This window comes from Fringilla coelebs (genome assembly GCF_963513975.1).
Source record: "Fringilla coelebs genome assembly, chromosome: 3".
In the NCBI taxonomy this organism is placed as follows: Eukaryota; Metazoa; Chordata; class Aves; order Passeriformes; family Fringillidae; genus Fringilla; species Fringilla coelebs.
In genome coordinates this window covers 62,572,209-62,599,832 of record NC_140030.1, presented here as the reverse complement: position 1 = coordinate 62,599,832, position 27,624 = coordinate 62,572,209, and the positions used below count along the sequence as shown (strand labels likewise).

General features: G+C 42.1%; 1 protein-coding gene across 1 annotated transcript in view; it reads left to right on the top strand.

Moving 5' to 3' along the window:
- AIG1 (androgen induced 1) overlaps window positions 1-27,624 on the top strand; it is a 123,161-nt gene that overhangs the window by 81,018 nt on the left and 14,519 nt on the right. The gene's annotated exons all lie outside the window — the stretch shown is intronic.

Genomic DNA, 27,624 nt, shown 5'->3' with positions numbered 1-27,624 from the left:
AACTTAGGAAATGCATCTTTCAGACATAGAACAAAGCAGAAGCTATCATCAGTCCTTATTCAGGTGGGCTTTGCTTGACTGCATATGGCCTAAAAGGCTGCCATTTTTGCTATTTTCCAGTGTGAGAAGTAGATCACTGCAAGCCATCATTGCAAGCCCAGGAAACAAGAAGCCGAAGTGTGCATTTACTGACCTGTTTATTTGAGCAGAGGTTCTGCAGCATAGCAAGATAGTTGCAAAGGTACCTCTGACAGAGGTGTCAGGATAAGTCCATTACAAGCACATGGGAAAATTCCTGATAACTTGCGAGTAGGAAGTGCAAAAGATTTAGCAGATGCAATAGCAGCATGTTTTGCTGGGCCTGTGTGCCCTTGGAAAACTGTAAAATACTTCTCCATTGATTCTGCATCTCTTGAAGGCAGCTGATGAAATGTCACTATTCTTCAAGCACAACTTGCAGAACCATCACTGTAGTGGCTGCTCTGGGGAGATTTACAGCCTTTGGAGCCACAGCAACACAGATAGGGAAAGGTTATCTTCATGTCTACTCTTCTGTGTTTGCTGACAGGGAATTGCTTCTCACTGGCTACGCAGGAGAGATTTATAGCCTTTACTCTTCCAAGAGCGGACTATGTAATGTCCACCCCACATTGCCAATGTTCAGCAGGTGTTTGGAGTTGCATTTTGAGTGACTGATCACATTTCAGCAGGAGGAGATGTGACATTGCTTTTAGAAGTTGCAAGTATTTAATTTCATAGGTTTTCCCCTGCTTTAGCTGGAGGGTGAGAAGAAAGCATTTGAAACAGCTCACAGCTAAATAATTTGCTGAAGTTGATAGTGTGTGTGTAATTGCTGTGGATTACAATTTAATTTTGTGATGCACTTGAAAAGGTATCTGTCTTTCTTTGAGTATTTGTACTTTTTAGAAACCTTCTCAATTATTAGAAGGGATTTGGTCATGGGTTTTGGACAGAAGAGAAGGAAAATAATGGAGGCCAAAGACAAGTGTGATTTTTCCACAAGTATTTTTTCATAAGTATGTTTAAAGAACAATGCCAGAAAGGGATGAGGAGAAAAGCATGCGCTGAAGTGATGTAGGAATTAGAAGGGAATCCTGTCTTTGTGTGAAGGATTTACTCAGTGAAATCCTCGTTACTGAAAAAACACCAACCCTCTCAAAACTTTGACCTGCAAAGGTAGGTAGAGACTTTGTTAGCATTTCGGTAAAAGAGTCAGACATGAAGACTGTATTAAAATAATCCAAATTTTTTTGTATTTTCACTTTTTCCTCACCAACCTGTTCTTTCTACTGCGAAGAACAGTACTCTTAGATTAAGGATGCTGTTTCGATGCAATCATTAGCTCTCGGAAGCAAGAGCTGCAGGAGGGCATGATGAATAACCATATGGCTAGACTGTAGCCTAAAAAAATAAAACCTGGAAAGCCCCTGGCCCCGAGCTAAAAATTGCTAAATTCTAATCCAGTACAGGTAAAAGCACAATACCTAAATGCAAATGAAAAAAAAGGGCAGGTAGAAATAGATAGTGGGTTGATGAAGCCGCGACAAGGGCTTATAAGGAAACAAAAGAGGTGGTGTGGGTCATTGTGAAAACAAACAATACATAAATATGGCTGGAGCAAGAAAGCATTGCTTTTTGTTCCAAGTGTCTGGGACATTTGGAGTCCCAGACAGAGTGAGAGTCTGGATCTTGATGAGAATGTGGATAGGATTGATTAATAGAGAAAAGCCTTTCTTGAAATGAAAAATACCTGCTTCTCTAAAATTGCTGCACCAACAAGTGTGCCAAGGACATGGTATAGTGCTGAGTAAGGGCAACAGGACCTCCTTTCTGCACATGCCCCTGTGTGCTCAGGGAGCAAAAAGAACCTCCAGTCCCTTGCAGGGGTGAGTGAAGGGGTGTAATACAATTTGGGGGATGATGTTTCCCCCAGAGCATGTCATACCTTGAGCTACAGATAAGCTACTCTTGGCTGCAGATACAGAGCCTGGATTCCCATTCTTCATGATCACCTTAAGAGCAACTCAGGCCAACTTGATTTCAGGCGTGAAGAGGGGGAGACTGTGTTGTGCTCTGTCTCAAATCCATCCTCTCAGGAGGCAGGTGCGTTGATGTCTTGTTCATCAACAAAAACAGCTTGGGGAAATAAGATTTCTGACAGCCCATGGAAGCTGTTACAGGCCTCAAGTGAATCAAGCCAGGTAATCAAGCTAATAGGGGAGGCATCAGAAAGATTAATCACTGTTATTTATATTGTGTGACAGCTAAAGTCCTCCACCCTTTGTGCTTGGCACTGTACAAAGCACATACTAGAGGATGATCCTTGCCCTGAATTCTTGCTGTCTAATGAGAGTATGGACTGCTACAACTTGTAGAAGTGGGAGCAGGGCTGAATTTTACTAGCTGAGATCAGTAATGTGGATTCACTTCTGGAATACTTAACAGGTCCACAGAAGGTTATGGTAATTTCCTCCATGGCCAAGCTGTTGCATGTGGTCTTTTGACAAATATGGCACAAGAGCTTTTATTCACACTTTAGCTTATTAGAGCCAAAATTCTTGGCGTGATCTTCTTGTCCTCTTGTATGTTCCCACAGAATCTGATTATTCTGCCTGTTTGGGTGACTTAATTTCTCTTTCTTTTTCACTCTTAAAGACTGATTAAAATTTTAGTACTTAAGTGAAGTATCTGGGATTTATGATGATTGTGACCTAGTACTTCATAAAGACAGTGATGTTATAAATAATGAATGATGAGATTGCAGATTAATACCACTGAGATGACCACAGTGCAACCAAATGTTCTTCTTACCATACATATGGAGCCACAAATCTGTATTTGGATTTTCATAAATGCTCTTTCTAAAAAAAAAATTGTAATAAAAACAAAGCATCCCAAACATGGCTTGCTGGTATTTGTAAGCTAGGTTTTTCCTTACTTGTTTTCAATTGTGCTGAAAAAGGCTCAGATGATCAGTGATCTCTTACAGCTTTAAAAACTAGAAATTAATTAGCTGTCTGTTTTGGGGACAGCTGATTCACATTCATATATACTCTGATTCAGATTCAGGATGTTTCTTCTTCCTTGCTACTCTGATCATGCACACCTCCAAACCTGCTAATATTATTTAATGTAGCTGTTTCGTGTAGGGTGTCATGTCAACAGTTTTCTATTCTGCATTTGTTATAAGGACGGGTTCCTTGTGTATCTCCATTTTTCCATCCTGCTGTCGGCTCTTGCAGTGTCATTTCCTTCTGTTCTTGTTTCTTCCTTCCCACACACCTCCCTTCTCCCAGGTTCACAGCATGATTACAGCCTAGAGCCTGACCCAGAGCTCAGTGGAGCAGTTTGCAGCCACGAGGAGTTGCAGTGACCATGATTGAGAGTGACAGAGAGAATAAAGCTTTCCACTTTTGTGAAGCATCTTCATGGCTACCATGAGAAGCTCTGTGACATATAGCAATAGCCCTGAAGGAGGCTAAAGATATAGACACAACATCAAGAATGCTTCCTTTAGCATATTCAGATGCCAGACAGGACTTTTTCCTAGCCTGTCCAGGAAATTTAATGGGCAGTCCTAACCTTGCTCACCATTCCTTTTCTGTTTCCACTGTTTACACAATTCAGATTTAAATAGGCACATAGCACCTCCTAACTTGTTAACAACGGAATTCCTCTTGCAATTCATTATTTCCCCACCACAAGCTCCTCCGTGCCTGTGCAAACACCTGTGTGCTGCTCCGTGCCCCCTCTGCACACAGCCACAGCCTCTGCCTTGCATTAGCAGCCTTGCTTGAGCCCGGCACACGCTGTTCCTAATGTGTCGTTCGTATTAGTGTTCCCTTTTTGATCAGTCTGGGTGAGAACCCAGCAAACAGGAAGGTAGCCACCCTCTTATGTTGTTAGTTCTGTGGTGGCAAGCGTTCTCACCCTGTTGTCCCAGCTCTCCTCAGCCAGTTGCACCATATTTAGGGCAGATTTGAAGCTCAGCCAAGCTGACAGTCAAAGTTCCCCTCGATAAAGCCTCCAACAGCAGGAGGCTCCCGATGGTGTTGTCATTCTCATGCCTACTGCTCAGGTTTTTATTTTTTGCCCTAACACATGGGATATGCTAAACATGAGATGAAGGAATGGGTGGTTCTTAGATATCCATCATGAAATGTGATACATATCTGAGTGATTTTGATTTTCCTTTACCAATTGTAGCAGCTGAAGTACTGGTCCATACAGTGAAGTTGTATTATGATTTCTAGTCCAGTTTTCTTTTTGAAACTGCTTGTGAATTTCTGAAACTTTTGCTATTTGAAGTACCCCAGCCTTTGTCACTGTTTTACTTTAATCAAAGTTTTCTTTCACTTTTTCTGAAAAATGATTGAAGTCTCCCTCAAAATCAAATCAGGCAAGTTAAAAAGTTTGTTAGCTGTGCAAACAAAGTGGCTTTATTCTGGAAACTGAAACACAGTGTGGAAGCAGTCTTTGGTCAGACAGCATGTATTTCATTGCCCCTGGCTTTGGCTTCGTTAGGCTCCCTGGCAAATGGTGAATGTGTGGACTTGCTAACGGTTTAAGTTAAAATAAGGAGTTTCCTCTTTTTTTGCAGACAGATGAATGTTGTCACTTTCAGGTAAAGCTTCCACAGTTGTTAGGAGGATCAATAAGGCTTGTGTAGGTTAAAGTTAACTTTCTGAATCTTCAGTGGCTGTGTTTCAATAAATCTGTGAGCTCCACATGCTGTAGCTGTACTCAGTATTAATGCAGACATTGAGATGGGTGTGCGAATTAGCCCTCAGCCCTCCAGCTGGCACTGAAGTTGTTGTTCACGTAGCTGCATGTCAGTCTTGAGCTGCTTGGAGCTGTGTGTGGAGAGGGGCAGGGGCCAGACCAGCTGAAGCTGGCTTGCAGCAGCTTGAGTCTCCCACAAGGGCATCCTGATACCCTCTACTTCTGTCCTAGAGGGGGACAAAGCGGGAGCTGCCAGGCTCTGTGCAGAGCAGCTTTACACTGGCAGAGTCCTTCTCATGGAAGGATTTCCTGCAGCCTGTGCATTATTGCTGGAGTGGAAGGACACAAAGGCAGCCTGGTAGCTCCAAGGGTCTGGATTCCAGACTCCAGTGGCTGTGTGGGGGATCTGAGGGTCAAAGGCCCAGACCCAGGCATGCCTATATGCTCTTCCTCTCGCCTGTATCGGGCTCCCATCTCCTTCCCGCTTCTGCAAAAAGTCCTGGATGTTTTGGGAAAAGCTGCACGTTGCTTGCCTGGCTGTCCGCTGCAAGGGTATGGGAGATGAGGTCATGTGGGAAAAAGGCTCCAGTGGAGTCAAGAGGAATGTGGAATTTGGGCGGCAGCCAAATTCAGATTACTTTTACATGGCCATCTGCACCTGTGTTTGTGGGGGTGGGGATTTCTGATTCTGTTGAACTGACTCAGCAGTTGTACACACAAAGGCTGGCAAGGTTTCTCCCCTCTCTTCTCATCTGCTCAGTGTCCCTGCCAACACCCCATCATTCCCATCCAGGTGCAAGTAATCTCTATCGAGAAATCAGAAGAACTCATCCCAGGAACTGACGTGAGATAGTGGAGGAACAACTGCCGAGGTGCTACGTCCAGAAAATTCTGGCTCATTGTGTAAAACATGCCTGTCCATAAAGCACCATGCCCTGGAACTGTGGTCTGGAGGGAACAGCACACATGGTTTTCTGTAAGCCCTGTCCTGCTTTCAACACAGGCCCATAAAAGGAGGTGTTGGTGGTAGTGAGGGGATCTGCTCTCTCCACAGCGCTTGAGTGGACTTGAGTCTGTACTGGGACTGTCTCTGAAGGATTTCCTTCAGTCTCGGTTGTGGCTTGGGCCTGTAATGCAAACAGAAACAGAAATTACTGGGTTTTACATGTACCACCAGAAGTCTGCTTGTACTTCTGAAGACAAAGAAGTTACATGTTCCAAGGAGCCTTAAAACAAAAAAGAAATGTAATGCATAGATGGATGTAGAAGAAAATTATAAAAATAAAATATAAAAATTACAGAGTGATAGAGATGGATGTAGGCAGCAATATTGCCCTTTGGTTTGCAAGAAGGGAAGATTTTCCATATCTGTGAAATAGGCATCACTAACATCTATACCATTCTCTGCTTCATAATCAGCCAAGGAGGTAAATCAGGGTTAGGCAGAAATTCAGAGAGCTGTAACCAGCTCCCTAATGGCCCTGCTGTCCTTTGTGTGGACACCAGCCTGACACAGAAGGCAGAGGCATGTATTGTTCACACTCCAACTCCCTTCATTATGTAGGAGTAATGCTAATAAGCATATTTTTCTGACCCCCAAATTGCCAACCTCATGTTATCTGCCATGGGAATTCCACGCTCTCCAGTGAGATAGTTGTGTTACCCAGAGATGAACTGCCAGAGAGAAAATATCCAAGTAAACAAACATATGCTTAGTGACCTAATTAAGCAGAATGTTTATATTCCATTCAAGTATGAGACCATTTCAGTTTATTTCCTGTTCTGCATTCTAATTTTGCATTCAGAAGTATAAACAACTGGCTGAAGAGTTTTTGTCTCTCAACAACTGACCCTGTCAGACATTGAAAATACAGCAAAGATATGAGGTGTCAAGGAGTATCAGCAAAACTTTCACTTCAGAGAGAAGTGAAAATTATAATTATTCCACTGATCTCAATTTAGTTCCTTACATTTTTCCACATCATCTAGTAACTCAGTTAAGCAGCCTATACACTTAGGAAAATAGAAGTGTTTTTAATGGGGTTCACTAGCCAATTAATTGCAATGTATAATAAAATAGTCCCAATATAATGTTTTATCATAATTTGATGGGCAATATCAGAACAATAAGGTCTAATGTTAATAGCAGAGCAAAACTGTTTCTAGAGAAAAATTGTTAGAGGGCAGTTCCTGCCAGGATGCAGGGTTGTCCTGCCAAACTAATATGGTCTCAGATAAAGGCCATCCACATCTGTGCCAAAGGATGTGCTGAAGGGTGGGCATAAATATATGTGCAGTAGCTCTGTGCACCACTTATCTCAGGCTTGTACGTCCATGAACTTAAGTTGTTCTAAAAGTAAAATTGAAAAGTGAAGAGAGAAGAGCAGTGTGAAATTGATTGGGAAAGTCAGAATTAGGAGGATTTTAGGAGGATAAAGATGGAGAAGTTTGATGCAGTGTATAATTAGTGCAATCTGACAAGGAAGAGGCATTTACAGGATGTGTTGTGTCAGTTCTTTTTCTAGACAACATGTTGGTTATGCACAGTAGCAGTGTAGTAAAATGGCATTTATTTATACATAAATACTTAGGGAAGGATGCAGCTTTCATAAAAGAACATGCATTTGGTGTAATACTGCTTTTGCGGACATGCCACTAAAAACTGGCTGCTGTTTGAACTATCCCTCAGCTGGAAGAGTCCTTCAGGAGTCGCACAGGCCAAAGGGCTTCAATGAATACTGTCCTGTTAGGCCTGAAGCCTGTTAAATCAGCACTAGAAATTTCCATCAGTTTTAAAGTTCAGCAGGAGTCAGTGATGTTACCCACTTCGGGCAGAGAGGATATGTTTGTACCTCTACACAAATTCATATACATGAAACGAAGATTTCTTTGTTTTGTTTATTGAATTTGCTATTAATCACTTAAATGGGACAGTAGGAAAGTGTGTTCTGTGCTGCAAATAACAGAGTATACTGGCAATCATCATAAAAAAGTACCATTTCACTGAGATAAATCACATCAGTGAGTTCATCAGTTAACCAGCTAAACATGCATGAAGCCCCATGAATGCTTTATAGTAATTTTGAAATATGGTTGCATACTTACTTATATTAATAGAAATAAAATGTAACAATAATAACTTTTTTAACAATATACAGAAGTCCAGAATTTGTATAGGTGTGTTTGTGTTTATATACATATTTATACATTTACAGTTTAATGAATAATCCAGGACTGAAATCATGTTCAGCGCTTACTTCCAGTCTTTTAATATAAGTGGGATCATCTGAGCCAGATATGAGGAAGACTCTTCCTCTCAGACCCTGCTACTTAAACAAAAAAAAAAAGCTTCAGGGTCGGGGGGAAGTCATTCTTCAGGCTAGTTCTTTCCTCTTTTGATGTCCTCAGATGCTCCCAAGGACTTTGGGGGCTTTTTGAGCTCAGCTTGGAGCCGCCTGCCAGTCCCATTGGGTGCCATTTCCTCTTCAAAGAGCTATTCCTGCAGCTGCTCCCTTCTGCGCAGGGAGCGGAAGCCTTTGAAATTGCTGCAGCTTCGCTGCACAGTCTGTTGGAACAGCTCGCATCAAAAAGGAGAGGAGGAGAAGTGCTTGTATCTGTTTAAATTAATTATAGAGGCTCCAGCAGAAATGTGAAGGCAAACAGAGAGAGGAGACCTGATTTGTGGGGTACTTCTTAGAAAATTGATTGCTAATCTCTGCATCGACTTTCTGCTCCTGGCAGAGGATGAAGGAGCCGTGCCAAAAATTCTTTTTACAGGAAATGTTCTCCAATGGGACAGGCAGACAACGTGTGATCAGCTCAAAAGCTGCAGTGCTGCTAGGAAGCACCACAGGGAGGTTAAATCTTCAGCTGCTTTGATAATGGAAAGGTTCAAACCTGTAAACAACATGAAGAAGTCACTTCAAAAATTATACCAAAATGTCACATCTTTATTCTCAGGGTGGGCAGTCTCTGAAGTCCCCTGATCTGCCCGTGGGACCTGTTTGGCACTGCGGCAGCCCGGGAACTAGGCCCCACAGAAGTCCATTCTCTCTGTCTTTCATCATCTGGGAGGTGCTACACAGACAGGTGGTTGTGCTCAGCAGTGATTGCAGATGAACTGTGGGGAAGATGATATTACATCAGGTGAGCGTGTGATGAGTTTCTTACCCCATGACAGAGATCAGAAATTGTTCTGGAACATGCTGAAAAATAGAAGGATTGAAACAGATTGGGGGGGGTTTTTTTTTGGCCTCCAAGTCAGCTTTATTGCTTCCAGGTGTGATGGACGGGAAGAGGAATCATTCCCTGTGTGAGGCACTAACACTGGTCAGACGGACAGACTGATAAACTGTTTTGACCAGGGGGGCTGGAGAAGACCCTGAAGACAGCAGAATAATCGCTGCCTTTCCAGCAGCCCTGTAAGGTGGAGACTCATGGCACGTACATGCTGTTCTGTCCATCAAATGAAAGAGAGATTATGCAGCATCCACCTTCAGAGGAGTTTGAACTTCAGTGTCCTTGACTGTGTGGTGCCAGCATCCTTCATATGAAGTCATCAGAAGCAAAGAGCTTGGGTTCAAATGTTGCGCTAAAGTGTGGATTCACTCTTAACTGTAAGATTTATCCGAGGTTTTGCCTGAAAGGAACTGGCTTACAGGAAGGCTCCTGATCTGCATATCTGATTAGGGGAAATAGGCAATATTTCTCTTTATTTTTTTATTCCTCTGGTTTAATCTTTGTGTGTATGTTGAATATACTGTGGAAATTAGCTTAGCAGTAGCAGTGCTGGTGCTTTTTTACATCTGCATTCAGTAATACAAGCAGACTTTGAAAGTAGATGGTTTGGGTTTCAGTGCTTCACACATTCCTCAGCTGTGGTTCAAGTCTGTTGTTGCTTTGGATTAGGGGTCTGGGGACATTGTGCCAACAGGAGAAACTGATCTCAACTGTTGGATTTGTGACAGATACTGTGGCATGAACTTCTTAGGTGGCATCTCCTCATTCCTCAGTGGCCCTTTGAAAGGATGAAACAGTCTTTTAGCCAGAAGGTCTCTAGCTCCATTGCCCCAGCTTCAGGACTTGAATTGCTGGTGGTTTTAGAATCATGACAGTTAGATATGGGCAAATGCTGGAATAATGATATCTTGATACTCGAGGATTCAGGACCCCTAAGGTATATTGCACCACTTTAGGCAGAGGAACTCTGGATTTTAATAAGCAGCTGATATTTAGGAGGACAAAGCAGGGTCTGAGCTTCTCTCGTTAGAAAGAAGCAGAGTTCAAGATACCAGGCTTGGATGCTTCTGGAATTGCTGTCCATGGATAAATGCTCTTAAAGAAGGAAAGACATTTTCCAGCTCTGCCTTGCAGAATTTTTCCATGCTTTTGCTCAACTGCAAGGAACAAGTTAGTTTTGGGGCAATAATGGAGACGGCTTTTTTCATAATGTACCAGTCTTAATTGCATATTCTGCAGTGTTTTTCTCTGCCTGGTACATTTGGCTGCGCTAAATCAGAGTGAATTTATAATCTTTTACTTCTGGAGGAGGTGGCAGGAAGGCAGATGACTACAGTACCTCTTATAGAATATTATTATAAAAGAAGTGTGAATTACCTCCTAGCCTCTCATGCTGTTGAAAAAATTGATTTCAATGACATTTTCAAGGTGTTGTTTCTAAGACATTCAGTAATTGTCATTCATCCATGAATGGTTAGTGAGATGAATAACAAAAAGTTGTTTTGGATTCATAGGAGGAAGTGTTAAAAAATAACATTTAGAAAGAAACCCTGGTTATTGTAAATTCTCCTGTATATCTAAACAGCACCAAGGTTATCTAAGTGGATTTAGGTAATCCAGTAATTGTGAAAAACATTATTTGAGACATAGAAGTGGAAAGATCATTTCTATTTGTGTGTGGACTCTTCAGAGTTATCTGACATGGGCAGATGCATACGATATTATGGCACTGTGGCTTTGAGGAAAATAAAGCAAGCCTCCTTGCTGGTCATTGTTTAGGCAGATAAAATATAGCAGTATTGCTTTTGACTTCATTCATCCTTCCAGCAAGCAAATGTCAGAATTCAAACATGGCAAAGAGAGAGGAAGGAAATTAGTGAATCTTAGAGGACTTCATCTTTGAGTGGAAACCTTGAAAATAATTGACCCTCAGGGAGACATATACTTACTGGGTAGTTGCATGTAGGCTTTAGGAAAAGCTTACAATAGATTTCTTTCTGAAAATATCAAAGAGGTGGTGTGCCTCAAGAAACCAGAATGCTTTATCAGGATTTAAAGAAGATCCATGTAGTTCTCATGCTAATGGGTGAAAACAATGTGTGTTATTTTGAAGGTGCATGACACTTAAAACTTGCTGGTATCTTAGGCTGAAAATGGAAGGAATTATATAAATACAAAACATCTCCCTGAGCAGTGCTGGCACAGCATCAGCGTTGTCTGTTTAACATTTACCCCTCCATTCAGGGGCTGGAGTGGGCAAGTTCCTGGAAGGGGACGCAACCAGGCCAGATGAGCCAAATTAACCAAAGGGATATTCCATACCATATGACATCAGCTCATATAAAAAAGCCAAGGGAGGGAGGAGGAATGTGGAGCTTTTGTTATTTTACAATGTTCACCTTCCCTTGTGAAGTGCAACCCCTGTGTGTGCTGCAGCCCTGCATCCCGGGAAGTGGCTGAATATCGCTTGCCAATAGGAAGTAGAGATTAAATTTTTTTTCTCCTTTACTTATGCACGTGCAAACTTTTGCTTTAGTAAACTGCTTTATCTCAATTTACTGGTTGTTTTCCATCTTGTTTTCTCTCCCCTGTCCCACTGGCAATGGGAATGATGGAGCGGCTTGGTGGGCACCTGATGTCCCACCAAGGTCAACTTACAGAGACATGCATCCTCCAAAAACATCATTAGTAGTGCTGAGCTTCCATCCTGTTGGTCTGATTCCCAAAACTTATATCTGCATGAAAGCAATCAGTAAAGCAAATATTTTTTGGTTCCTTACAAGAAAGAAACTTATGCTAAAGGAATAGGTTTCTAAGGGAATGCTAAGAGCACTTAATAAAAAAGTCTTATACCTATCTGCTTCTGTAATATCTGTTTATAGAGTGTGCTTTGACTCACATGTTCTCCATCTGCTCTGTTCCGCCTCTCTGTGCTTTTGCCGTGCATACATCTGCTTGAGATGTAAGGTACATTGCCCATCTCTACTGAGAAGTAAGCACACAGTGTAAATATTTTTTGCCACATTAATAGCAAGAACTTGCATTTATGAAGTGCATTACATTGTCTCTAGTGACTTCTGCACCTTGCCTACCTTCCTTATGTTCCCTGAGCTCTGAATGTCCAATTGGCTTGGTTTTTGCCAGTGCTTTCTTTTTTTTTTTTTCCCATCCTTGAAAGATTTTTGCAATGTTAAAAATACTAGTGATGTGGGTCATTTCTTTTCTCCCATTCCACATTTTAAACCAGAACATCCTTAAACAATAATACTTCTTCTCCAACCTCCACAGGCTCTCTTCTTTGGAGGACTTCATAGCTGCCCTATCTCCATAAAGCCTGCCTGTTGCTGTGGCTGTGAATGAAGCAGCTCCTTGTCTTGTGAGTGATACCAGAATAGAGCATAAAGAAGAAAGATAGGACATTTAATAGGAATTTCTTTCCTATTAAAAGCCAGACACTGATAAAAACTTAGTTAACACTCATATTAACGCTGTTCAGCACAGGTGGAGACAGAATGGAGAAGCTGAGCAGCATCCAATGTGAAGCTGGAAGCAGAAAGGGAAAAGGGATTTCATAGAGAAAGAGGTGAAAGGTGGGAAGAGAAAGAGCACTTCATCTTGTGGTTGCTCATCAGACTGAAGCTGGCTGGAGGTTTCCCTGCTCTCAGTACAACCAAGGCACCAAAACCGTAGTTGAAGTGATTTAGGAGTCCTTAGAGGGCAGAAAGCATGGTATCAAATACTGAAGGCTTTTGCCATATTACAATTAATCTAATTTTTGTTTTCTCACTTTCAGTTTGAAGGACTATTAAATACATCTGGAACTGATAAATGAATGAATGGACTGCCATTTACAAATCCTCACCCAAAATGAAAGAATGTGGCTTCCTGTTAAATGGGAGATTATTACTGTCCCAACATAGGCAGCAGCATTAGCAATGAGTCCAACAAAATTAAGGAGCTTTCTGAATGTTTTGACAAATAGAGTGCTAATGGCCTTGATGAAAAATGGCTTTTAGCAAGAGCTTCCAAATATTTCCTCCAATTTCAACTCTATTTCACTCCCACTACATGCATCTGTTCTTCTTAAAGGAATTCTAGCAGGCGGTAGGACATTTTTCAACATCATTGGTCAATTACATTACCACCAGGGCTGGTCACATATTAAATTCAAACAAAGTTATGGTTTGCAGAGACAGAAAGCCAGTGCTTTGTGGATACTGGGGCTGGAAAAGTCATGCCAAGGGAATCACAGCATGGCACCATCATTTTTTGCCTCCCCACTTTTCTAATGTGGGCCACCATTGTGCTGGAGACCTCAGAAGCAGCCCCAAGATTCCATTATAGTCAGTGTTAAGGTTCAGAGAGTCAGAAATCGTAAAGGTTCAGGGACACTGCAACTGCAGAAGTCATGCCAAAGAGATAACTGCAGAACACCAACAATTCTGCCTTCACACCCTTCTAATCTGGGTCACCCATGGTGATATGGACCTCAGCCTTAGCACCAAAGTTCCATTATTGTTAGGATTAGGCTTAGAGTTCAGAAAGCCAGTTCAGCTCAGGGGACGCAGGGGCTGGAAAAGTCATGCCAAAGGAATTATTGCAGGGCACCGGCATTGCTGCCTTCAGCCTTCCCACCTTTCTAATCAGGAACACCCACCATGATGGAGTGGGGGTAGGCCATATGAAGAGTAGCTGAGGTCACTTGGTTTGTTCAGCCTGGGTAAGAGGAGACTGAGGGGAGGCCTCATATTTCTCTACAGCTGCCTGGTGAGGGGAAGAGGAGGAGCAGGCCCTGATCTCTGTGGTGACCAATGACAGGACCCAAGAGAATGGCATGAAGTTGTGTTAGGGCAGGTTTAGGCTGTATATTAGGAAAAGGTTCTTCATGGAGGGGGTGGTTGGGCACTGGAACAGTCTCCCTGGGGAAGTGCTGACAGCACCAAGCCTGACAGAGTTAAGGAGTGTTTGAACAAGGCTCTTGGGAACATTGTGTGATTCTTGGAGTCTCCTGTGCAGGGTTAGGAGTTGGACTTCAGTGATCTTTGTGTGTCCTTTCCACTTCAGGATATTCTTAATGTAAAGAGGTGTTTCTGATTGACTCAAATAAATACTTCAATATTTTTTTATTTTGGAGCGAAAAGTAGAGCTGTTTTTAAAATTTAAAAAAGGACTAAATTCACATTGTTTGCATTTACAGAAATAAAATATTTTTGTATTAACACTTGCACCACAAAAAGAGCTGTTAGCAGTTGATTTACTGCAATTCTCAACACCTAGAAAAGGGCTTACTGGCTGAAAGGGCAGTTGACCTTTCCCCGATACAGAGTGAGAAGGCCTCTCCACTTTTTGGCCAAAACAGTCCATCATCTGTTAAGTTCCCTCGGGGAAGTACAGTAAAGCTGTCCTTCAGTCCTTCTTCCTGGGATAGGAGCTTGTGCCTCAGCTTCCAGCAGAGACGAAGGATCAGTAGGGGTTTCCTGAAGGATCCAGGCATAGGTGTTAGTGCTGCCACTTACACATTATATGTAAATAATTTACAGTTACAAAAACCCGGTTCTGTTTCTAAAACACACTGTTTCTATTAGCTCCTTTAGACTTGTGGTTATTCCTAAAGGTGTTGTTGACTTTTCCTGGGAAGGGGAGATGGGAAACAGTACAGAAACTTCTTCACAAATACTATGATGATGTTTGTGGCTCCCCAGTCAGGGAGCTGCATCCTTTCTGCATTCTGAGATGTGCCTAACTGAATACTTGCCATGAATCCTTGAATCTCAACCACATGAGTCACTAAGATGCATGCTGCTAAGCCTGGGCTCAGGTTCATGGAACCTAAGTTGCTCTGAAGCTGAAGTCCACTGGTTTTAAGCCCCCAGTTGCTCTCTACTTTCACTAGAAGAGAGGGGTCAGAACAAGAATAAATTTAACAGGCAGCGGCCCAAGTATTCCTCTGGCCTTTTTGTGTTCCCTCTAGCTTGTTTACATTGACATTTAGAGAGGCAGATGAGCTCACATTCAATTAAAAGTTTTGAAATAATCAGCTTTGATAGGGTGCCTAAGCTATTGGATTTTATCCACATGATTTTCTTCTGCTGCCATGAATGTAAGAGGTCAGTACACTGATGCCCCTATGTAGCTGCGCTCTTCCCACCAATGTTGTTCTGACTCTGACCTTCTGACAAGGGAGTGTTATAGTGGGGTGAGCCCAGTGGAAGGCATTGCCAGCACCTGCATTCCAGTTCAAAATCCCTCACTGTTGGCCTTTTGCTTTGGTTTAGTCAAGATGTTTTTTCTTTCTGTATGCATGTCTTAACTGATAAGATGCTTTTATTTCTCTTCCCCACTGTCTCACAGAAACATTGTGAGGGTTAATTGGAATTTTTATAAAGCATGCTGACAGTCAGAAGTTATTTTAATTAATAAGACCATTACAAAGAATTATGCTCTGGTAATCCTAACAGCTGATCCCATAAGGTTGTCAAGTGTCTCTTATTCCGCTTCTTGTCCCAGTTTGCTAAAAAGTTGCGAGTTTTGGTTTATTTCACTCCTTTGTTTTGCAGTGAAATGGCAAAGTGGTAATTGATATTTCTGAGATGACAAAGCAGTCTCATGCACTGGAGAACGTGTAAGAGATGGCTGTTTAAAGTTTAAGATTTATCTAAGGACCATATGGTAATATTAAGTCTTTTTTTAGTGATTCCTCTGCCTGTGGACATTGCAGCAGAGCAGCAAGCTTTTCCTATTATTTTGATTTTGTTTAATAGTGAAGGTCATTAAGAAGTTGGTTATAGAGCTGAAGAATCCTGCCCAACAAGGCAGTCCAATAGATCAAGTAATTAAAATACAAATATTACTCTACTGCCAGGTCCCTTCTGCAGAAGTGCCAGTACAGAGTTTAGTAACCCGTTAAGAACGCGCTGCAGCAGCAGCAGCAAAGGAGAAACAAGAGTGCCAAGTGTGTGTGTGTACATTATGTACCCTCTCTGTGCCCAGCGCTGCTGCCAGTCACACAGGCCGCCTTCGATCACTTAGGTGTTCTTGCTGAAAATAACACTGGCACAAGACCCTGCCTAGAAACTTGCAGAAGTGAATTACACACGTGGGTGCCCCTGAGCAGCAGTGCTTAACTACTTGCTAGCAGTGGCTCCAAGGTCCTAACACAAATACAGTCTTATTTGTGGGGGGGAGGTACAATAAACCAACAGTATTAGGTAAGTCTCCTCTTCTTTTGGCCTGCCTTTGCAATGCTCTTCCGTCCTCCTCCTCAGTTCTGGGAGAGTAGCTGCCATCCTTCTGGTCTCCACCATGGGCTCCCTCATACCTTGTTGGCCTGGCTTGGCACCAACCCAAATCTAAGCCAGTCTTCAGCCAGCGCAGCTGAGGTGGCTGCAGCTCCAGTTCTGGAGAAGGAGGCTCTAACCAGCCTTTCTCAGCTAGCCTGCTGTTTGGAAGAGGTCTCCCTTCTCTCACACAGCTTCCTGGGTACAACCTAGCCCACCATGCTGGCTCCCACACCTGCACTGCAGCCTGATGCACTTGGGATGGTTCTCAGGTCTTTCTCTTAGCAATTGGGTTATCCTTAGTGCTTCTTCCCAGTGGAAAATATTAGTGCTATGGAGTTCAAGTGGTCCTAATTGTGTATTTTCCTATTCCCAACACACACCATTCCCCAGTATAAGGTCAATCAGTTCAGCAACTTGGGATCACAGTTATTCTTCAGTTACACATTTGTAGTGATCTTCCCTGTTTTAAAAGGGTTTATGCTGCAATTCTTGTACTTGGAGCCTGCAACAGAGCAATGTTATAGCTAACATTATGAAATACATTTAGTGACTGGTTAGTCCATTCCCACCTCAAAGGCATTTCCATAATCTTCTGCTTCAAACACACATTTGCACACCACATAATGTGACCATTAACAATGAGACAAACACGTAGAACTGGGGATTTTTGACATCTTTCTGCTCCCCAGTTAAAAAATGGTGAGTTACATTACTATTAAGAAAACACCGAGAGTCTTCAAGAGAGGAAATACTCGAGAGACGTTTCTGAAGGGCAGAGGGCAGAAATACTGCAGGTCAGGTTGATTCATCTCTCTTTACTTTTCTGATGCAGCAACTTCTTTCAGACCCAGTGTTGTCCAGGGAGCGAAGATGGACGAGACACTGAGGGGCTGACAAGACTGGCTATAAAGGCCAGTGACCATAAAAGCCAAGACATTAAGGTCATAGAATCAAAGGCTTGCTGAGGTGGGAAGGCACCCATGGAGATTGTTTTGTCCAAACCCCCTGCTCAAGCACAGTCAGCTGGAGCCACTGGCCTTGGATAGCGTCCAGTCAGGTTTTGAATACCACCAAGGATGGAGATTTCACAACCTCTCTGGGCAACCACTTTCTGTGTTTGATCACCTTCAGAGTAAAAAATGTGGTTTTTATGTTTAAAGAAGAATTTTCATTAACCACTTGTATGTGTGGCTGACCTCTGTCCCAGTGCTGGGATTCATCCCACAGCACAGAAGAGTTCAGACCAGCTGGAGCATACATGACAGAACTTCACAGAAGACTGATAGCACAGCTTTATGAGCAGGTGCAGCAAAGGAACTTCTGTCTGGAATCCCTGTGGCAATAGGAGAATACAGATAAAATTTCTAGTACCAAAAAAATGCATTATGATATTACAATTATCATCAAAGTAACGAATTTTTTAGGCCATATTTATCAGCATCGTGGGAAGGCAACCAAGGGTCACTCCACTTTAACTACCTTGGACCTCATCTGGGAGGATGGAGCAGAAGTTTTTGAGGACTTTACTCCATGATAGAGCTGTGATACCAAGCAGAGTAAGAACTCCTCTTTCCTTCAGCATTCTCCCTAGTACAAGACATGAAGCCATTCATCCCATTGCAGCCCTTCTGTGCACATGCTGCTCTCCCAGCAACTGACTTTACACATGGTGACTGCTGTTGTTCTGCTCCTCTGCTTGCTAGGAAAAATGCTACTATGGTTAAGAAGAATCTCTTTTTTTTTTTTCAGTTTTCCTTCCTTTTTCACATTTAAAATAGAAAAGCCATGCAGGTCACTGACAGCTCAGTGAGATCAGCCTAGCTTGGGACAGAGCTGTAATTGAGGGAAGCAGAGACAGGCATACCAACATTAAACTGAAGAGAAAAAATCAGGCCAGAGTCTGCAAGAGAATCCAGAAAAGCCCATAGGTTTAATACTATAAATGTCACACCTTCACTGCAACCTGATCATTGTGGAGCCCTTTGATACTATATATGTTCAGTATCACTGTCCGCTCATGATGTTCTTATATTGCCCATCTCTGTAATCCTCAGAAAGGTATTTGACTGCAAGAAAGGCCATCTTCCACTGAAAGGTTTTTTTTTTTCTTATCAACTCTGTGTTGAAGCAAGATTACTTATGTTTACAGAGTTCAGAGTCTAAAACAGTAGCGAAATGTGAAAGATAAACTCTTTACAGCAGTGTTAACGTCAGTTTTATTTGCATCTTCTATTTTATAGTATTCAATAAATATCTACAGAATACATTTGCAGATTACAGTATCAATGTCCAAATGTTCTGAGAAAAAACAGATACATGGAAATGTGTTCTGTGTAAGGACTGAGGTTGGATTTTGTTCTAAAAGAAAACATCACTTGTAATTTACTGATATTTGACAATATAACAGTATAACCTGTAGTTACATGATGTATGTTGTTTTCAGCTCTCATCTGTTGGCAGGGATGGTTCACAGAAGATATGACTGCCTTAGTCCAGGCATGGGTGAAAGGCAGAGCACCTGTCAGTCTCTGAATACGTTCCTCTTCTCCTGCCCTTCTCCCCAAATGTGTACCTTTTCATGCTTGTCTAAACTGCACTTCAGCCATGCACTGTGTTTGGATTTTAGAAAGAAGTGACGTTATCAGGATTCATACATATTTAAGAGCAAGGACAAACACTTTCTTGCATACTATACTGGTTAGCACTGAGATCTTTCTTAGTCCAAGCATTTATACACATGATTTAATGTGATTCCGCTTGTAAAAAGCATGCCACCCTCTTGAGACCCTTGTATTTATCTGCTTTCAATTACATTTGAAGTATTCTGAAAGTCTCCTATACTAATCCCATCCAAGTTGGAAGCCACATAGCTCATGCATGAGACTGTCAAACATGAGTAGTTGCAGATGTCAGTGCACCAGTGGCAGGAATCCAGAAAGATAGATCAAGGCTTAGTCACTGAAAAATACACGCCAGCACATCTCAGATACATAGCATTGTAGCACCTCATGGGGAAAACGTGTCGTGACAGGAGATCAATAACCTCTTGGAGGCGATCTGGTTTTGAAATATTCTTGATTAATTATGCCAGGGTGTGTTTGGCAACTTAGCCTGATCCAGCCTTAACCTAATGCTTTTTGCATGAAGCACTATTGTTACTAGTCTCATAAGTCAAATCTGATGGTTCAAGTTGGGTTTTAAAGGGTCAGGCTATAGATTTTGTAATGTCTTTGTGCCCAACATTGCTGTCTTTACTATGGTATGTAGGCTTTTACTATCAATCAAAATAACAGGTGTTTTGAGATGAACAATAGCATTTACAACTAATTGCATTTGAAGGAAAATGACTCTCCTAAATAAAGTGTGTCATACAGTGGGTAAAACAAGTAGGGAATGTCAGTGTGTTTTCATGGCAGGTGTTCATTCAGGATGTTCCCTAGGCTTGTTTGCTCATGTGCCTTCTTTGCAGAGGAGAAGCAGCTCTCAGAGACCCACAAGCAGGGCTGCCAGCATCTCTGTCCTTCCCCTGCCTTCCTGCACAAACTCATTCTTGCCCTCAATAAGTTTTTCAGCCATACCTGTTATTCCATCTGCCTTTCTACCGATGCAGGAACCCAGCCCATGACTCTTGGCTTCCCTATGCCCCCACCACGTACCCCCTCTTCCCTGCACCTCAACACATGCTAGTGCTTTAGTCACTCCTGCTCTTAGTAATCTGTGATGCCACTAAGCCCAGCCTTGGCCTTCTGCATCCTGAGCACAGAGTGTGAGACCAGCAGCTGCCTTGGTGCCTGGCCATGGCTTGTCACCGTCTGTTAGGTGGCTCGGCAGTAACTGCTTGTGGGCAGCTGCTGTCACACAGGCATGCACCTCTGCCTTGCAGTGGAGTAGGTGCCATTTAGAAGACTCAGAGCAATGCACGTCCAGTAAAACTGGACAGACAGACTGAGTGTTGGGTGCAGCAGTAAGACTATTCTCACCTTAGTCTGCTACTGCTTTCTGTAATACAACAGAAAAGCTTAGGAGGTTACATCCTCTAGAGCTATTTGTTAAAGGAGTTTGCATGTACAATGTAAAGAAATAATGAAATAAAGATAAAAACAATATCTGTGAGATAAATTGTTTGAACCACATTGCAGATAGTTGCAATCACCATGTGATAGACCAAAGTCTGACCTTTGGCTACCTCACCTACACAACACCCAATAAATCCAGTCCCTCAGTAACCACTTCCAAGATTTTAGATTTCCAAATAGCATCAAAGAGTCACCACTTGAAAAAGAAACCGAAAAATAATGGGGTTTTTTTTATTTTCCCAAATGTGAAATTTCTTTCCCCAGATATACTGGCCCAAAGCCCAGGACAAGCAATATTTGGTCCTGGACCAGTGACAGATTCAGAGTCCAATGTTTTCAGGTTGGAAAAAGGATACTTTGGCTATCATGAAGCCAAAAATATCCCTCTGTGAAAGCCTTAGTACTAGTCCTGGGAGATTGCCAGATGTTAGAATTTAATATAGAATATTTTATGTACTGATAAACTTTTCAAGTTAGTTAAAGAGATTCACAAAACATACTGATACAAATTATTTTCTCCCTTCTGAGGCCTTTGAGTATGGAAAGAGTTCACTTTTCAGGGAGAAGAATACTATTTTCCATATGAGTAATCTCATTTAAACCATTGGTAAAATGCATCTTCAAACTCTCTTTAGTGATTTTTTTGCTAGGAATACATGAGGTTCAGTGACTTTACAAGCACTTTTTCAGCATGACCTGCAAAAACAGTCAAATATTCATTCATGCAAATTAAATCTTGGTAACCCATGTAAAAGACTCAGTGAGTATGAGTGTGTGTGTGTGTGTGTGCATGTGCATGTTTAATTTTAAGGATAATTTTAAGAGACAACATTACATTTCTTTGCCTCGATAAACCTTTTTGCAAATAGTAGCTTGAGAAATTCTAGGGCAGGTGGCTCAACTGGCAAATAAACTGAGAAAAATATGTAGAAAAATTACATAACACTGTGATTAATGAGTGCTCCTTGCACAGGATATATCTGTATGTATATTCCAAGTTGTTAGTAGCATGTTTTCTCTAAGGACTTCATGGCAAAAATAAGAACTTGAGGTTGAAAGTAAATTAGGGTCTGGAGGGTTTGCTCAACTGTGGCTGAGTGCACAGAACCAGGAGATTGTCTGGTCTTTGCTGATTGTCTTGTATTTTAAAAGTCTGCTAAGTGTCAAGCAGTGCCTGCTGGCAGGAGCAGACTGGAGAGTTTGGGCATGGCTCAGAATGAGCAAGAAAGCCTGGCTAAGGGATCCCAGCAAAAGGAGAGAGTTGGTTTATGTGACATTGCACTTGGCATGCGTTTAATGATATCTGCATATATGAAAAGCATTAAAAGTAGTTGCGTTGAATTTTAAAACTTAAAGAAAATGAAACACGTAGCAATGCTGTTCTGTTTGACAACATGGCACTGGTTTTACGCAGTTTTTTACTGTGTGTACTCTGTCCACTCCCTACTCTCATCTTGTTTCAAGTCCAAGTGACCAAGATTTTGTGTGTCATGTTAAGGTATTAAGGATGGGAGCTGCTAGAAAGCAGCTTGCAGCAGCAGGAGCTGAGATGAAAGAGAGACAGACAGCTCAGAGGGAGACAATTGAAGAAGCCTCCAAAAGCAGAGGGGAACCAGGACAGGGGGTCAATCAGGGTAACAACTGATAGATGCTGAAAGGGCCAAGATGTCTCAGAGCTGTAAACTTGAAGGATTACATTGGCTTTCATACCAAATTTTTTGTTATTTCTCTATACATGTTTGCTCATCTTAGGCTTACACCCAGGAATGGAACTGAGGAATGTGATATAGTTCTTCATTCCTCCATAGCTACCCTACATGACCTTGAGTGAGGCATGCCGTCTCCATCTTGCCCTTCTTCAAAATGAGGATAGGATATCCTGCTCCTACAGATCAGGGCTGCTGTGAGGGTATGTTTAGTAATGCTTTTGAGGTGCTGAAGTGCTTTAGTGATTGGCACTGTGGAAATTCTATAGATAAACACCTATATATAACCTCCCTGACACTAGTACAGTCATAGGGTGAGATCAGATTGACACTGCTATTTCAATATATATTATATACTGCATGTGTCTGAAGAAACGAAGAAAGCTGTCAACGTCAGGTATGTGTGGGTAAAGTGATACAAATCCTCTTAAGTCAGGAATGCCATGTCCACTGTGTTTTTCTGCAGAAAAAAAAAGGGAAAGAAGGGGTAACATTAAAGAGGAAGTGTTAATTTTCTTTTCAAAGAACTCCACACTCTCATATTGATTGAGAATGGTTATCTTTGGCTCTTGTGTGTTTTGTGGCATTCTAAGGTATTGGTCTTCATTTAGATCATATAATACTTCTTCCTCCCTCCAACCTACCATAACTATTAGTGAGCCATCTGTGGCTGCCTTGGAGTGCATTCTGTGCATCAGCATGTCTCATTTAATAGTCATAATTTCTCATTTGTAAGAGGAAAAGTGCTACCAGCACTTTCAGTCTCAGAAGGGCTCAGACTCACTCAAGGATTCCAATTTATTATGCACCCAGCTCTGATATCCTGCTGCTCTCTTTATGGATTAGGCTGACTTGGTAGAAGGTATCATCCTTCAGACAACACATAAATACTCTCTTGCCAGCTGTTCCTTTCTCATAAGTTTCTCAAGGAGTAAATCATAATCATGCCTCTATTTTACTAGTTCCTGATCTGGTTTTCCATGGTACTCTGCTAGGAGCATGCAGATGGTACATGGTCTACAAATGGTACTGACTACAACTGTAGAAATTTTTAGACCTATTAGTATTGGTTTCCAGGATGAACCACTAGTAGTGATTTTAAATTTAGAAGAATAGGCATAGGTCAGTTTGCTGCTGGTTTCTGTTTTCATTATCTCAAGGTGCTGCACAAACCCCTGGGAGGGAAGAAAGAGTAGCAGACTGTTGCACTCATTCTGAGGTGGAGCAGCTGTTTAACATCATAATCTTGTGAGTTCACAAGAAAAAGGGGAAGGATAACATCCTGCTGATGGAAACTGTATTTTATAGGCAAATTTTAAAAGAAAGCAGAGGCAGCCAGAAAACACACCAGTTTGCACAGAAGGGTGCAAAGAAGGGGAGCACTGCCAAATTTACACCAGCATAAGTCTCAGACACAGAGGCAGTGTGCTGCAGGGTAGTTTCCCTAGCAGATGTTGAAGCAGCTGTCCTTGCCAGGGTAGAGGCTTTGACATGGACACAGCTTTGGGTGGCAGATGTAGCCCTCCAGGTCCTGGGCTGCACAAGTTCTGTGGGTGAAAACCTATCTGCAGCCTCCTTGTTGCAGGACACACCAGCACTCCCAGGAGGCTCCCAGTCCGTCAGTTAACATGTTGGTGGATATCAAAACTGCAAGACCTCCTTTCTGTCACTGCACTTTTGTTGACTCTTAAGAACATGGGCTGAATATCATGATGTAGGCCTCAGAGGTGCACAGTATTTCACTGAGCTAAAATGTTCTATACCTTGTAGTTTTCAGTCTGATCAAACTGAGTAATGAGTCACAGTCTGTTGATTGAAGTGAATTATAATCACAATTTTTTTGACCCTCAGTTTAACTATTCCTACATATCTTCTGTGAGCTACCTGGGTATATGAGATGCCTCTGGAGACTGAGCTCCTTGTCATAAAGGTAGTTCTGGACAGTCAGTGCAGATCAGGAAGATGACTTGGGAAGACATCACTACCGTGTTTATGCTGATGATACAATACATGAAGCAGTCAATTTAGCACCTTTTGAAAGGTTTTAAGATTCCATTTAAAACACTGTTAAGGGAGGGAGAAAAGGCCAAGTAAGGTACTGTTGAAACCAGTGTTAAAAAAAGCAGCACTTACTGGTTGAAAGATAAAATATATAATCAGGCCTTCAAGAATGAGCACTTAATTGCCTATAAACTATTACAGAACTCATTGTTAATGTACCTGATTTGCATAAAATATTTTTTTCTAAGTAACTTTTGCAGAACACACCTACAACAGGGAAGCACAGTTCTCCATCAAAGCTCAGCTTCCCAAGCCAGCACTTCAGGTGTGGAGCGTATTTGTAATGTGATTTCCTGGTCTCAAATGTTATTAGGCACATATACACCATGTGGGGGGTGATACATATTTTCATAATATCTTTTAAAGAGTTATTAATGAGCAGAGTTTCTCTCAGGACACCATGACAGTGGCTCAAGGAATTAATCCACCTGCAAGATCCCAGGATGGCTTGCTTTATAGTGTGTGCTAATTCAGCTTCACTCAGAGGTTGCTTCTTCGTCTCCAGAGTGTCATGTGGGTCAGATTCTCCCTATGATAACCTTCCTGCACATTTCATCCAGGCTCTGTGCATTGTGCTGGTTTCTCTGTTTTCTAGCAGTTGGAGATTTGGCAAGCTGTATTTCTTCACCACTTATTGGTGATGGGTCCTGGGGAAGCAATGCCATGTGGTAGGCACAGAATAAGAGGAAGTTGCAGCTTTCTACTCTGCTGAGACCAGCACTTCCTCGCAAAAGGATTTATCAAGGTTGGCTTTCCAGCAGCAGGGGCAGGCAGTGAGGGGTCTGAGCAGGCAATGCTGTGGCTGGGTAAAGGGGGCTTGTGGTCAGCTCTTCAGCCTGCAAAGTGGTCTTGGCAGATGGATCCTTCAGAGAGGGGTAAATAATGGGCCTGCAGGCTGCTGTCTTGGCACTCCAGGGGAAAAAAAGGTTTGTGGCTGTGAGGATGCCTTGCAGATAGCACCACAGTCACAACTGGAGAAGCTGACAAGGTGTATTTTCTTGGAAGTAGATGCAGTTACTGAGCCCTGAAAAAGCTCAGTCTAGGAGCTCCTGCTAATGCTACAGGGTTTGATATCTCCCCCACTGCTGCCTGGGCTGAGCTGGGGGCTGGGGACTACCCTGAGCCTGCAGTCACCCCAGAGAACATGTGCAGAAAGGGTTGCCTTCCTGGGACAGTGGGAATGGTGCTCCCTGGTGTGGCCACAACAGCGCTCAGCACAAGTCTCTTGTGTCAACACAGTCATACAGGCAAAACTATCTCACAGGGGCAGCTGGTCTCAGTGGGAGAAGAATAGGATGTCCAGGTAAAAATACCATTTTGCTTTTAACTACTTAGTCCATATTAAAAATGCTTTATCAATATAGCATTAATTAGTAGTGCTAGCATAGTTTACTACTATTATAATATTATACTAGTCATTATACTCTAATTATGTATTTGTTCTTTTCTTAAAAACTTTTAATGGTGCAAAATGGCAACTAATGGAAAGCTGTTAGAGCAGCTAATCATCCTTACTGTTTAAACCTCCTTGTTATTTGAACTTCCTCATTCCTCAGTCTTCTCTGAAGTAAGCAAGCCCCAGGAGACACTTTGGCAAACAAGGTGAGAAATGTGGTTTTGTCCCCCCGTGTGCCAGTCGGTAAAAGGGATCAGTCCCAGAGGTACCAGTTGGGTATGTTTGATCAGCACAGCGTGATCTTTAGGCAGGTCAGGGAAATATCAATGCTATTTTCTCTCTAAGCCTCAGATTCCCACTGGCCTGTTTATTCAGAAATCAGGTGGCAAAAACATTAGAGGATATGAAATCTTAGGCCCCCTGCAGAATACCCAGCCCTGATGGATCCCACTGCAAGCACATTTGACCCCTGACCATCTTCATTATGCTTCAGTCTAGAGTTTTTATTGACACTGTTGGATAGAAGGCATCCCAGACTACAGAATTTCATATTTTTTAAATCAAGGTTTTTGGAGGAGCTGAAATGTAGAGAAAGGAAATTTTAACTTGGTTGTGGTTTGGGAAAGGATCTGAAGCAGCTTTTTAAGAGTGGCACTTTCACAAAAGCATTTTAAACCAAAGTTCATACTCCAAATTTGTAAAACTGCAATGTTTGCGTGTAGCATTCACATTTGCTCTAACAGACTGAGATTAAAGTTACATATCTCTGATTTTCTCCTTAGACTTCTAATTCCACTGTACTTTTAACAGGATTTTGTACACAAACTTTTTAGTGGCACTGCTTATTATCTGCTTTCCCCTCCACCCTTACCTTTAGAAAAGAGCAGAAGTGAGAATTTAGGAAAATAATAACCTATTTTATTATATAACCACAAGAATTGGGAGGAGGGAAAGGAGAAGAGTATTTGAAATTAAGGCTTGATTGTTGAAATTGTTTTAACTACTTTTTAATTGGCAAGCTGTTGAGTTGTTATCATCAATGAAGAACTCATCAACAAGCAGTATCGAAAGCAGTAAACATTTACATGGAGAAACTGAGCTCACAAGCTCTGTAACAATCATCCGTAGAGTGTAGAGTTAAAACTAAGTGACTGGATTACAAGAATACATTGTACAAGGAGTATCAAGGGTGGAGTTTGGTATTAATAGTTGTTTTTCCTCTGTTTTTTTCTCTGAATAAGTTATGGGAGCAGGGCAGGAGACATCTGCACAGCCTCCAGCTGCTCTGCTTTGGGGGCTCTGCAGAGTGAGGCACTGATCTCTCTCTTCCTGGAGACCTTTTCCATACAGACACAAGATGTGCAGGTGAATCTCCAGGGCTTGCTTTGCTGTCAGTCCCTGATCATGGATTTTGAAGGTCCGCTGCAGCTCGTAGACCTCTAATCTAATGGTGGGCACCTTTATAGCAGACCACACCGCTATAAAACATCTCTGCATTCCCTTGATGATGCTTTATACTGTTTAAAGCGATGGGGGTGGAACAAGTTGTTAAAAAATGAAGAAATTGAAAGCTCCCCTAACTGCTGTATTGTCTACCTGACATTCTCCAAGTGCTAGTCATTAATTACCAACGCCTTGAAAATCAGAGCAGATATCCAATTCAATTACGTTACATCTCTCAGCAGGAGCATTTCCATTATCTTACCATTTTCCATTCAAGCCATTCTTCTTTGCAGTTTTTAAAGGCTTAGACCCACTGTGTTTCTTCTCAGCTGAACCTGTAATCCACACCAAGATATTTCTACTCCATGCCTCTCCTACCTGCACTCAGGCGAACATCAGTGTGGGTTTACATTGTAATTATTGCAAACTTGGAAATCTGACCTCCAGCATCCCCCAGAACTACATGATGGCAGAACGTGGCCAGTGTATGCCATAACTTTCCTTTCCAGTTGGTGATCAAGTACTATGGGAAGGACTGAACTTGCATTAGGACTTAGGCTGCCCTTGCAATCCTTACACCTCCAGGCCTTCTTGTGGAGAGGGCAGAAGAGTTCACAGTCAGTCTTACTGAACCCTAGAGCTAACCTCTCAACTGAAGTAATTCCCTTTAGATGCCAGCA